General features: G+C 57.9%; 1 protein-coding gene across 7 annotated transcripts in view; it reads right to left on the bottom strand.

Annotated features, from left to right (window-relative positions):
* The window catches only part of Ahdc1 (AT-hook DNA binding motif containing 1), a 65,584-nt gene extending 53,306 nt beyond the window's left edge, over window positions 1-12,278 (bottom strand). For 5 of the 7 annotated variants that reach the window (XM_021159465.3, XM_021159462.3, XM_021159463.3 and 2 more), the window contains exons 1-2: window positions 11,818-12,236; window positions 11,489-11,583 (exon numbers count right to left, since the gene is read on the bottom strand). The gene's annotated coding sequence lies outside the window, so the exon portion shown is untranslated. The other 2 variants (XM_085838877.1, XM_085838876.1) reach the window with 2 other exon arrangements.
* Between the last annotated feature and the right edge of the window lie 818 nt (window positions 12,279-13,096).

Below are 13,096 nucleotides of genomic sequence, written 5' to 3' on the forward strand. Positions count from 1 at the left end.
AGCTTAACATTCCAAGTGGCCAGAGATGAAGGCAACGAGGGATCTGAAAGTGGCTGGAGGGCGAAACCAACCTTCTCCTTAAGCCAGGTTGGGACCCTCAGAGCCTCAGCCCAGGAGGGCCAGCCAAATTCCTGGAAGCCCCCCAGCTGTCTCCCCTATTCGTTAAAGGCTTCTCATTAGTGAGCCCAGGCACCTGCCCCTCCATGCGTAATAAGCCTCATTAGTATCTTAGCCCCAAGCTCTGAGCCCAGAGTCTATATGTGTGCACACGCAGGAGGGTAGGGGGGCCGCAACAGGCCACCAGCCAGGAGACAGCATCCTCACCAACCACACCCCCTGCCTGTCATCCACAGAGCCCGTCACCACCCAGCTTGTCACCTGCCTGCCTCACACCCGCACCACCTGTCACCCACCCAGGCTTGTCACCCACCCAGCCCATCACCTGCACCACCTGTCACCCACCCAGCCTGTCACTGACGCCGCCTGACAGGCATCTAGGTGGGGGGACAGGAGATGGGAAGAGAAGCCCACAGAGGTGTAGAGCTGGGGGCCCCAGAGACCCTGTGGGACCCCCACTTCTGCTCGGCATCCTGCAGCATCGCCATGGCAACCTCTCAGCCGCAACCACTTTCCCAAACATCCCCCGCCTGCCCCCCCCAGGCCCTGCTCTTAGCTGAGCTGAGGCTCAGAAGAGCCTGAGTGACAGGAGAATGGGGCAGGAAGGAGGGGGTTCATCTGCTGGCTGGCCTTGACCATCCTCTCTGCCTTTGGACTCGGTTACTCCATCTGCAAAATGGAGGGGCCAGCAGGTGAGGCCTTTGGAGAGCAGGCCATCCCTTCTCCAGCCTGGATTGGCTGAGCTGACTGCCAGTTAACCTGGGAATGCTGGGAGGTGGGACAAAAAGGACGAGGGGGTTTCTGAGCTCTTCCATACTCCTTAGCCAAGGTCTGGTCCAGAGTCGCTAGGCCTCTGACTCAGGCTCACACAGCAAGAAAGAAGCAGGCTGGAAGGGAGAGGGGCTCTGCTTCAGGACAGCTAGCTAGAGGTAGCACACTGTGACCCAAGGTGACTAGGGGCAGGCTTGGCTCCCACCACTGAGCGGCATTATTTATGAGACTCTAAGGTGGGGAGTTTGAGCAGCTGTGACACTGACCCTCAAGGGACTTATGCATGGTGGGACAGCGAAGACAAGATGCCTCCTCAGGAGAGGACTTGAGAGTCCCTGCTTCCCAGGGCTGGCTGGGGCAGGGGCTGTCATAGCAGAGAGGCACTACTAGCCTGTCGTCCTTCAGAACCTTGCCCCCCCTCCCCAATCCCTCCCCACTCCTCCAGGCAGGCAGCGATAGGATTACTTCTGCATGACTGCCCGCTCCACGGGGTTCCGAGACCCTCCTGCCTGCAGCAATCTTTAAAATTCCTCCAGCCCAACCTCTCTCCCTTTCTCCCCGCAGCGTAAGCTCCGGAGTCTACCGCAGTGTACCTACTGCTGCCGCGCGCGCGGCCGCCACCACCAGCACCACTACCAAGCAAGCAGGGGCCCAGGTCCCACACGCCAAGGACAAAGACAGGCCGGTCCTCCTGGAGTAACCCGACCTCCTTCAGACCCACTTCCCCTTGGTACTGACCCGATCCTACAGACCACCGCTCCAGCCAGGGGCAGGCGTACCAGCTGTATCTAGGCGGATGGGTACTATGTACGAGCACCCCTGAAAGTGCCTGCCTGTGTCTGGAGTGCCAGAGCCTGGCTGCACCATCTCCCTTCTCTGTCTCACCAATCCCTGCTACCCCCGGGGTGGGCAGACAGCTTGGGTCAAGCTGCTCCCAAGGGCACAAAGGCAGGAGGAGATGGGTCCTCTGAATTTTTTAAGGCCCTGATAAAGGCTGCAACCTTGGACTTGCTAAACTGGGACCTAGACAGTGTTTTGGGTACCCCTCCCACAGCAACATACCTTCTTCCCCTTTTACAACTTGGGGGTCGGGGAAGTCCTCTATGAACCTTCTCTAAGCAAGAGATACAGAGACCCTTAGGAAAGAAGTGAGTTGGGGGGGGGCTGTAATACCCATACCCCAGTCTCTCCATCCCTAAAGCAGGCAAGAAGCAGCTCGGGCTCTAAATCACTCCCCTCACGCTGCCCTCTGAGGCGGATTCTGTGCATCTGTAATTAGGGGGTGGAACAGATGGCGGAGATTCCGTTTAAAATCATGCGTCTAGTAGAGTAACCTTCACTGTCGGAACTAACTCCCAGGGAGACCGAGCCCCACAGCCTAGATTTGGGGGGGAGGGGGCTCATCAGTTCTCTCCCCCCTCTCCCAAAGCCCCATCCCTCTCAGGTATGGGTGGGGGAATCAGGCAGGGTTGAGGAGAGGGAGTAACTTCCCCTACCCTGGACATGCATGCCAGAGCCCAGGCATAGGTACTCAAAGAGTTCTTGGCTGAGAGTCCAGGGTGACCAGGTGCCAAGTGGCTCTGCCTATTCCCCAAAGGGGCTCAACCCTGCAAGCTTAGACCAGAGCGTCCACAGCCCAGGATCTGGGGGGCAGCTTTGAACCAGATGTCCAGCCTCACTGTCCAGGAATGAAAGGCCTCGGGCAGCGAGGGTGGGGATGGCTCCCCAGGCAGAGGAGGCTCTGGGAAGTGGAGGAGGCTTGGGCAGTAGACAGAGCAGTACAGTGCGTGTGAAAAGGCTGGGGGGGGGGAGCAGGGGGGGGGAGGGTGTGCTGGAATGTGTGGCTGGTGGGAGTGAGGGCTGCCGAAGAAGAAATGAGGCTGAGGCGGGTGTGTGACAGGGTGCTGTGGGGTGTTGGGGGGGGGTGAGGGGGAGCTGGAACGCTACATGTGAGCTCAAAGGGGTGAATGGGTCAGGGCGGTGACTAGGCAGGGCTGTGCATGTCACAGACAGGCAGAGTGTGTTTGGAGAAAGGTGTAGGAGTGTCCTTATGCCTTTCCAGGGTTGAGCCTAGAGTCAGCTAAGCCTGGGGAGCTGCTAGGCCTCTGGAAGGGGTAGAGTGGGAACCTCTGAGGATCAGGAATGCTTGTACATGCATGCTAGGGAAGGCACTAGAAGCTATCAGGACATTTGGAGGTACCCGAGAGCTGAGGCTTTGTCTGTGAATTTTGAGAGAAATGTGAATATCAGGAGCTGTGTGTGTGTGTGTGTGTGCTCGTGTGCTGGAGAAGGGGGGATTGATAAGGTGTAGAGGTCCCCGCCTGTCTGCAGGCTGCCACGCTTTAGCTGGGGGGTGTAAGGGGAGATGTTGGATGTGAAATCTGTGCATGTGAGAAGGCATGGGGGCTGTGGGCAGGTCCTGGGGTGTAGCTGGTGAAATGTTGAGGCTGAAGAAGGTTCTGATGCCCTTGAGGATGTATGTGGTAGATGCTGTGTGTTGGGGTGTCTGGGAGTCATAAAAAAAAAATCAGGGTTTGGTTAAGTCCTGGAACTGCACTGTGTCTGGAAAGAAGATGTGGCAATATTCCTGGACAGGTTACAGGGACTTAAACTGGGTATGGATGCGGAGGTGTCAGGACTGAGAATGTCGCAGGGGCTTCTGTTTTGAGGAAAGGAGACTGTATCTGAGGAGGTGCCCTAGACCTATGGACTGGGAAGGCAAGTACGGTCCCTGATATCAGAGAGGATGGGCTTATAAAGCGTAGGAGTGGGAGAGTATCAGGGTTAGGATGAGGCTCCTGGTGTTTGGGGATGTGTTCCAGGTACGAACAACGGTGTGGTGTTTTCATTTGGGGGTGTGTTGGCTATGTGCGTGTGAGACAGTTGGGTATCAAGAAGGTATTGGTGCTGGGTGGTTGTGCGAGAAGTGTTGGGGTTCTGTGTTTGTGGGTACGCTTAGCTGTGATTTGGAGTTGCTGGAGCTGTAAGCATACACTAGGGGGCTTGTATATTTTGGGGGCTGCAATTAGGGGTCCTGTGCTTAGAGAGCTGCTAGGGAGCAGTATGGTGAGGGGCAGGGAATAGGCCTCTAGGATGATGAAAGGCAGAATCTCTGGGGCCCACCTGGGGACTGCACACTGCCTCCCCCCCAACTCCTTGCTTTGGGGTATCTATGCTTGGACCACACTGTTGAGACAGGCTGGTCCATCTGTCTCCACCTGTGCCTCAGCTCCAGGAGCAGAGCTACCTTCTCAATCCCTGGGGAGCAGCAATGCATCTCAGCCCACCCATCTGCCTTCAGACGGTCCGCACAGAAGCCTCCACCAAGCTGCCCAGAGGGGAGTCACTATGTTTGAAGAGGCACTGGCTGCGGGTAGGGAGAACTACACAGAAACTGTTCTTATGGAGGCTCCTTTGAAAGCCACCGCCACCAGGCAAGGGGACGCAGGAAGACAGGGTAGACATGTCTGTCCTTGGGCTGCCTGTGTGGGTCAGTGGCCAGCTGCACCCCCCTGGTAGCCTTCCTCGTGCTTTTATGCTGATTGTCCCTATTCAGGTAGGACCTAGGCCTTGGAAAACACCCATCCAAGCCGGAACAGCACACACTGGTACCTGCAGCTATATCCTCAGTTATGCACACCCCTAAGTTCAGACAGACACCCACCTCCTTCCACAAACAACGTGCACCACGGCACGGTTCTATGTGTAGCTCATCTTTAGGACATATATATATATATATATATATATATATATATATGTGTGTGTGTGTGTAGCTCATCCTCAGGACATATATATATATATAATATACATATATGTATATTATATATATATTATACACACACATACACACACACACACACACACACACTCACTCGCACACTGCATCAAGCTACTTGTCTCTGTAAAACCAAGTATAGCCGCACACCATCTTGTCAAGGTAACCTGAAGTCAAGGTTTCTTTTTCTTTCTCTGATGCTACTGGAGATTGAACCTGAGGTCTTGTGCACTCTAGGAAAAGGCCCCGGCACTGAGCTACGGCCCCAGCCCCTCTTTGCACACCCTCATCTTATAAGTGTACATTCACATTAGTACCTGCACACACACCACACCACACCACACACACACACACACACACACACCATCACACCCATAGCCCTTCTCACACATGCTCTTTCTCACATACTCCATGACAGACAGACTCATGCATGTTCATACACCCTTACCAGAACTCCTTCCCACTCCCCAGTCCTCCAGCCCACCTCTGTGTCCAGGTTATCCCCCCCCCCCTCACGGAACAGATAGATCTTCTACCAGCTGGGTCAGAGCAGAGCCCCTCTGCGCTCAGGTCTGACTCTTACTGTGTCAGAGTTCGGGTTGTGACAGCACATCCCGAGACCTCACAACTGTGTGTCACCAGCTAAGGAAGCACAGATGTGTAACCTGTTACATAGCAAGAAACAGAGTTGATGTAAAGGTGGCAGGACCAAGTCACAAAATGTGTCTGTGTGTACAGGTGGGAGCCTCAGAGATGCATTTACACACGGGAGACATCCTCTGGTAAGTTAATGAGCAAGAAGGGGCCTTTCCTGAGACAAGAGAGCCACACATTTTTGGGTAGGCGTGGGGGCCAGGAGAGCCCTCTCGCCAATCCCCCTTCCAACAGAAGAGCAGAGAGGAAGGGACTGTTCAAGGCTTTGCTGGCATCCCCATCCTGACCTCCTTTAGCAGCTGGAAACCGAGCTGGGGGTGGAAGGAATGGAGACTTGGCTAGCCTGGGGGTTTGGGGAGGGCCGAGGCAGAAAACACCTTCCAGATTCTCATCAAATTCCTGTTTGTGGTTTGTAGCCTCCAGTCAGTCTCTCTCTCTCTCTCTCTCTCTCTCTCTCTCTCTCTCTCCCCCACCCCAGGGTTTCCCCCCCTTTCTTTATCTCTTCCTGTTTCTCAGTCTCTCCCCATCTTTCTCTTTGCTTACCCTGTCTCTGTCTCTCCTCTGCCTTTCTGTTTTCCTGACGCCTCTCCCTGCAGGCACCTCTGTCTGTCTGTGTCTCCCTGTCCCAGTTCATCTGTCTGTCTCTCTCAGTCTGTCTGTGCGTGGGTGTCTCTGTCCATCTGTTCTACCACCCATCTGTTTGCATTAGTCCTTCTAAAGGTGTCCATTCTCTCTCCTCTCCTCTCCTCTTCTCTCTCTCTCTCTCTCTCTCTCTTCCCCTCCCTCCCTCCCTCCCTCCCTTCCTCCTTCAGGTCAGCAAAGGCCCCTCCTGGCTCAGGAGGTTGGGGGGGGGGGGGGGAGACAGACCTGCAGCTTCTGGTTTCAGTAGCATCTGGACAAGATGGGGGAGTTGAGGCCTGCCAACTGCAGAAATGGCCCCTCCCCTCAGCTCCCAGGCCAAGGACCTCAGAGCAGAAGAGTCACAACAGGGCTTTACCTGCAGCTGAGTTCATACATGGTTGGGCAGGGGTCTCACTTCACCCTCACACCTGTACCCTCCCCTAAGCCTACCTTCCTTAAGCCCCAGTCAATGAGAGAGACACAGGGCACCAGGGGAGAGGGAAAGACTAGGCCTTAAGGGAAGGAGGGGCTGGGAGCCAGGGCTTCCTGTCAGCTGGGCAGGAGGGGCTCTTTCCCTCCTCCTTTCCAGGCAGTCTCAGGGGACCTCCTCCTCCTCTGGCCCTAGCTCCAGGCATTAGGGGCTACCCTGGCAGTTCCTGTCAGCTCCATGAGGCCGTTTCTGCCTCCTGTCTGCCTGCAGGGATATGGGATGGGAGGGTCACACCAGTGTCTCCCCAGAAACAGCAGAGACTGGTTTGGGCCATGTGTGGTACTGGTCCAGTCTGGGCACTGGCCATCCTGAGAAGCACAAAGTAATGTATCCATGACCTACCAAACCAGCATCTACCCCTCCATACACACACACACACACACACACACACACACACACACACAGTATCTTAGTGCCCTGCCCACTCAGCAGCCCCTACTGCACTGGCACACACCCATCTGCTGCCTACCTTGCATTCCCAGCAGGCTCCAACAGTGCCCCAGCACCCAGCCTTCTTCTTGAAATCGCACCTCCCAACATTCTTCCAGGCTGCTGTGTTCTCTCCCCTCCCCTCCCCTCCCCTCCCCTCCCCTCCCCTCCCCTCCCCTCCCCTCCAACAGTTCATAGTTCAAGTCACACAACTGACAAAGAAAAGGAGGCTGAAGAGGAAGGCATGGGAGGACACTGTCATCCTCCTGAGACCCTGGGGTCAGATCTGCAATGAGACTCATCAGAGAAGGACTTGCAGAAGGGATGGAATATGGCTTCCTCCTGACCCACCTCAGGCAAAGTTCAGATTGGCTTCACCCTGGCGTGCCACTGGGCTGGGGCCAGGGGCTGGCTGCCTCCCTTTGCCACTCTCCTTGCCCCTGGCTGGGCTCTTTCTCTCTCCCCCTTCAGAGCAGCCCTCCCTGCCCTCTCCCTCCAAGCTCCCTGGCTCTCACATCCTCAGCTCTTGGAAGCCTGACTCACTGTTTCCCCTCCTCTCTCCCCTCCCTCCCTCCCTCCCTCTCCTGGCAGCAGTGCCTCCCCCTCCCCTGAGGGGGCTCTGGCCACAAGGGTGCCTGCCTGCTCTTCTCCATGGGCTCCAGCCCCTCTCTGTGCCAAGGAGGCCCCCCTGCAGCTGAGCCAGTTCCCCAGCTACAGAGAGGTAGGATACAAGAGCCTGAGTCCCAGGCTGGCCTAGCCACGGTATCTGTGACTCTGGGCAAGTGGCTCCTCCCCTTTGGGTCTGTATTCCTTCTGTCAAGCACGCGGTTGGGGAGGGGTACCTCAAGGGATGACAGACACCTTTGGGGTGCTAAAGTCCCCCACTTTTATAACATGGGTGTTTCCTTGCACAGGGTGCCTGCCAACCTGTGGAGTAACCCACCTAGCCTAGGCCCCGCCCACAGGTCCCAAGAACTCAGTTCTGGCTCCCAGATACCTGAGAAGGACAGAGAGGGAAGACTGGAAGCATTAGTCAAGACCCATGGAACCCCCGCCCCATCATGTCTCTTTCCCACCTGCCCCCCACCCCCCATTTCCCAGAGACATACACACTTTTATTTTTATAGTTCATCACTAGCCCTCAATCATGGCAAGGAGGCCTGTAGTGCCTCCTAGAGTCTGGCTGCAGGAGAGAGGCGGTGGGATGAGGCTAGGGCCTCGGAGGTTCCTGGGGTCCACCTGAGAGCCCTGAGAGCCCAGCATTCCTTGCCTAGTTTCTCTCTCACTCTCTTCAATGGCTTTAGCCTCTCTCTCTCTTTCCCACTCTTCAGGAGCATGTGGCTGTCTGGGTCTCCTCCCCCCCATCCCAGGGGGGGGGGCATCTGCTGGCATTAGCAACAATATTACCCTTGCTTCATCTAGCTGTCGCCAACTCCACCACACCTAGGCTTTGCCTCTTCTCTCTGTCCCAAGAGAACCCAGCCACCAGAGACAGAGCTTGGCTCCATCCCATAATAGTGCATCTGCTTGACCTCACCCAGCCAGACCAGAAGGGCTAGGGCATCTGGTACACAGGCATGGCACCCCTTGGTCTTGGGAGGCTGGCAGAAGACATGTAGCTCGCTCACGCTCCCCACCCCCTCACAACCCCCTCCCGAGCTCTCTCTCTCTCTCTCTCTCTCTCTCTCTCTCTCTCTCTCTCTCTCTCTCTCTCTCACACACACACACACACACACACACACACACACAGGCTCACAGATTCACGGACTCGACTCACAAGTAGCCCTGGGGGTGGTACAGAGCAAGGGAGGAAAATGACCAAATCCAGGTTTGCTTGAAGGGAAGCCCTGTCCAATGAGAAACAGAGCCATGCTTCAGGCTGACATCCCTCAGGGGGCTCTACCAGTGCACCCACCAAATCCTTTTCTGTCAGGAACAGTCTGCCCCAGTTATAATCAGCTGGAGCCCCCACCCCTTAACATCTTTCAGAATCCAGATCTAATCTCCCTTCATATACCTCTGCTGAACTCAGCAAGCAGGAGACCTCTCCCTGCCAATAGCTAAGCACATGGCTGGGGGTTCCCCCCCCCCAATCACCAAAGGCCCCATCAGGCTGGGGAACAATATAGAGTAATCCTGGAAGCCTCACAAACTAAAACTGGAAAACTAAACTGTTTACCCACATTACCTGGGGGTGTCAGGGGCTCCCTGACCCTGAGACCTTGTTCCAGACCCCCCCCTCAACCCAACAGCCATAATAAACAGCCAAGTCTTTCTCTAGGACAACAGATTTCTCTAAGCCCAACAGCTCCTTCCGTCACTACCTCAGCCATAGATCACATTAAAAACTCACAGAGGGCAACTTAAACCCATCACATTTGTTTCTCTCTATATTATTTCAAAAGTAACGGCATTAAAAATGGATTTTAGTACAGAAAATAAATATCAGCACGTGGGCCTGCAGCCCAGGCGGAGAAGAAAGCCCACCAGGGGACTGTCCCTGGGGGGGGCACAGGCACAGCTTAGGCACTGGCCAGGGAGGTGCCTGAATGGTCAAACAGCACCCTGGAGATGCCAAGGGAGGGGGGCAGTGTCTGCCCCACCTGGGCACCTGCTCCCATGCCAAACCAAGTGGGAGATGAGTCACAGGTTTGGGTGGATGCCCATCCCCTCTCTAGTCACTGCCACCTCTGAGGGGTGGGTGCTCTGGGGCCAGAAGTTCACAAGTCTCGGGGGGATTACTCCAGCTATCAACACAGGGGAAATGAATTCAACTTACTATCCCGTTTGGTTTTTCCATTACAATAAAGATAAATATACATCTGCTCAAAGGAAGGCGATTTAACAAGTGGCATGCATGTGCTACCTCGAGGGTCCCTCCACAGCTGAACACCACAGCCGAGCCTGCCTGCTCCTCCCATGCTGGAGGGGGGGGGTGATGAACAGACTGGTAATCTTTCACTTACAGCCCTGGCGCACAGACACACACACCGGGCCACACAGAACAGGGACAAGTCAACAATAGAAACACCCCAAATGCCCCTGGCAGGACTCTGCCCAGGCCTGGGCTCATGCCCCTGCCCTGCCAGCGGCAACAGCGAGAGCGGACAGAATGTGGCCACCCTGACCCGGAGGCAAAGCTTGTCCTCACACCCTGAGCTCAGCCCAGGGAGCTGGGGCCAAGTCCCGCCTGACACCAACTGGTCCAGCGGGAAACGCCTGCCCAGCCAGACAGGCACAGGCCCCCCAAGGGTCCCTCCTTGTGCTCAGGGACCAGGCTGGTGCAGCCCAGCCCTGCCTCCCAGGGTGACGCCTGGGCCCAAATTCAGCTGGCCCTGCCAGTCAAGCACTGGTGCAGAACCGAGGGCACCAGGCTCAGCCCCTCCCAGCCCAGCCCCAGGGCCCCCAAGCTGGGAGGGAGGGGAGACTCCCCACCCCTCCACATCTGGCCCTGGCCCCTAGGGTCTGCGGTAGAGAATTCCCGCCCCCGCTTCTCTCCCTCCTCCTGCTCTGTGCGATCTGTGCCCGCTGCCCGCCTCAGGGACAGCCCCAGCTCCCGCCTCCGGCCAGCAAGGCCCACATCCTTCCTCCCTCAGCTGGCCCCTTTGCCTGGCAGGAGGCTGGGGGGTCAGGCTGCTGGGGAACCCTCCCCCCCAGCTCCCATCAGTCCTTGTCCCCAGCCCCCAAACTCTGGGTTGCTGTCCCTTTTCCTGTAGAACAGGAAACAAGGTTATCTCCTAGTCTCAGAGCCAGCCCCCTGCCCCTTTGGCTCTGCCCAGGGACCCAGACCCAGCCAGGGAAGGCGCCCTCAGCCAGAAAGCAGAGATTCAGCAGCTCACCCCAGCTCCCGACCTAGGGGGCTGACAGCTGTCACTCAGCACCCCACCCCCTGGGGAAGAGGGGGCCGATTCAATCAGAGCCCTAGAGGAAACGTATTGATACACGATTATTTATTTATTTATGCAAAAGTGAGCCGACTTTGTTCGCCAGGTAACCGGGCACGCGGCCCAACCCCTCTGGCCAGGCCGCCCCCAAATCCCTCCTCCGCCCCACACCCCCTCCTGGTCATTAGGTCCCCGCCCCTCAACTCCCAGAGCGCCAACGGAACCTTGGGATTTGGGGGCTGGAGGGGAGGGGCTCCTCCCTCCGCAGTCTCCCCTTTTCCCAGCGCCTATCCTAAAATCCAGCCTTGTTCTCCGCTCCCACGGTCCCCCTACATCCCCCCCCCCCCCACATTCTCAGCAAGCTGGAGAGCAAATTGCAGTTTTAAATCCAAAGGCGGAGGGAGGGGGGAGGAGGAGGGGGTGCGCGGCAGCTCTGGGCGCGCACCTCGCCCCCGAGCCGGGGGAGCCGCGGGGCGGCCAGGAAACCCGAGAACCCCCCCTCCCCGCCCCCCCTCCCCGTCCACCTCCCCCTCCCCCTTCCCGGCGCTGCCTGCCAGGCTTCGAGCCGAGCCCAGCCGAGCCGCGGGCCCCGGTGGAAACAAAGACCGATCGCACCGCGGGCACCGCAGCCACGGGGTCCGGCGGACCGGACTGGGGGCGCTGGGCCCCCCCACAGTGCGCTGCACAAAAGAGCCTGGCCGGCCGGTCCCCAACAGCGTCTATTGCTGGGCAGGAGGCGCTACTTACCGGAGTGCTGGGCTGCCGGCTCCGTGGGTCCGAGCCAGGCGAGGGGTTTCGGGGGGCGTCTATCTTCCGCCGGCGGCAGCGACACGGGCGCCCGGCTGCTGGGAAGAGGAGTCGTAGAGGAGCCCTGAGCCGCCTGCCGTCGCTGACAGCATGGCTCGCGCCTCGGCTCACATTCTCCGCCGCTAACTCCGCTGGACACGGCCCCCCGCTCCCGCGGCGTCCCCCCCACCACGATTACTCCTTCGCTATCTGCGCCCCACTCGCTTCCCCAGCCGCTCACACACTCTCACAGCCCTGGACACCCCCGCCCCAACCCCCCAATTGCAAACCTGGGAGGGAAGGCGCCCCGCGTAGTCCTCCTGCTCCTCCTCCGCCGCCCTCCTCCCTCCCGCTCTGTCTGTCTGTCTGTTTGTCTGCCTGTCTCTATTTCTCTCTCTCTCTCTCTGCCTTTCTCTGCTCTCCGAGCTGGGTGGGAAAAGGAAATGAGGACAGAAAGCAGACGCTGGCTTTGGGTGGTGGTAGCTGGATTCCCTCTCTCCCTCCCTCCTCCCTCCTCCCCTCCCTCCTCCTGCCTTCTGCTCTCTCCGCTGCGAGCGGGGCTGAGCGCAGCCTGGCGGGTGGCTCGCTCTGCCCGCCCGCCCGCCTGTCTGTCTGTCTGGTCTGCCTCGCTCGCTCCCTCCCTCCGTCTCTCGCCCTCGCCCTGCCTGCCTGCCTGCCTCTCTCCGTCTCCGCCGCCGCCGCCGCTGCCTCTGCGAGCTCGCCTTACCTTCGCTGCTCACCATCCGGAACCCCAGGGGGGAGCGCGCGCAGAGCACGCCGGGACTTGTAGTCCCCGTTCGGCCGCTCCGCGCGCTGTGCGGGCGGGGCCACTCCGGCTGCTCCGACGGCGCGGCCCGGAGCGGACCCTGTGCCGGAGTATCCCTGGCCCGGATGAATCCCGTTTTATCTAGGACGGCTGATCCTCCTCAAGGGTTAGGAACATTCCGGGAGTTGCGAGGCCCCTACTCGGGGCTCTGGCTGCGCCAAGGTTGCGGGTGGTAGCGCAGGGGCGGGGTCTGAGAATAAAATGAGTGGAATCGGGCTTCAGAGGATGAGCCAAAAGGGCTGCGACTTTCTGGGGTGTCCCAAACACATTGAGAGGGCCCATGGAGAGACGAGAGGACCTACACTCTCAATTTGGGGACGTTTTTCCTATCAGAAGAGGCATTTGGCAAGAAAGCCGCTCTGGAAACGCCACAGTCTCCGCATTTCGTGGCCCTTCGCCTCAAACTCAGCCCTGGATTTAGTTCTTCCAGCGCCTACTTTTTATTGTCGTCCATGGGCGGCGAGGGCGCAAAAAAATTCTGGACAAAGTGTAGATACCATGCCTTTTCCTGAATTTGAACAATTGTTTGTGAGCGGAATTCAACAGTTCTCCAGCGCCTGCTGCGGCGTGGGGGCTGGGCGCAGCACTTTCACCTACCTCCTCTTCAGGTCACATCTGTTCTCCAGCCCCTGGCTCTGGGCCCCCTGCCTTGCCTATCCCACAGATGGGAATGTGCGCCTCTGAGGAAGGCTTTGTTACCCCCAGGGAGGTGGCTGGACAGCTCTGAAAGGAGAATTGCCGCG

This window comes from Mus caroli, unplaced genomic scaffold (assembly GCF_978045245.1).
Source record: "Mus caroli unplaced genomic scaffold, Mus_caroli_1 scaffold_6, whole genome shotgun sequence".
Classification (NCBI taxonomy): Eukaryota; Metazoa; Chordata; class Mammalia; order Rodentia; family Muridae; genus Mus; species Mus caroli.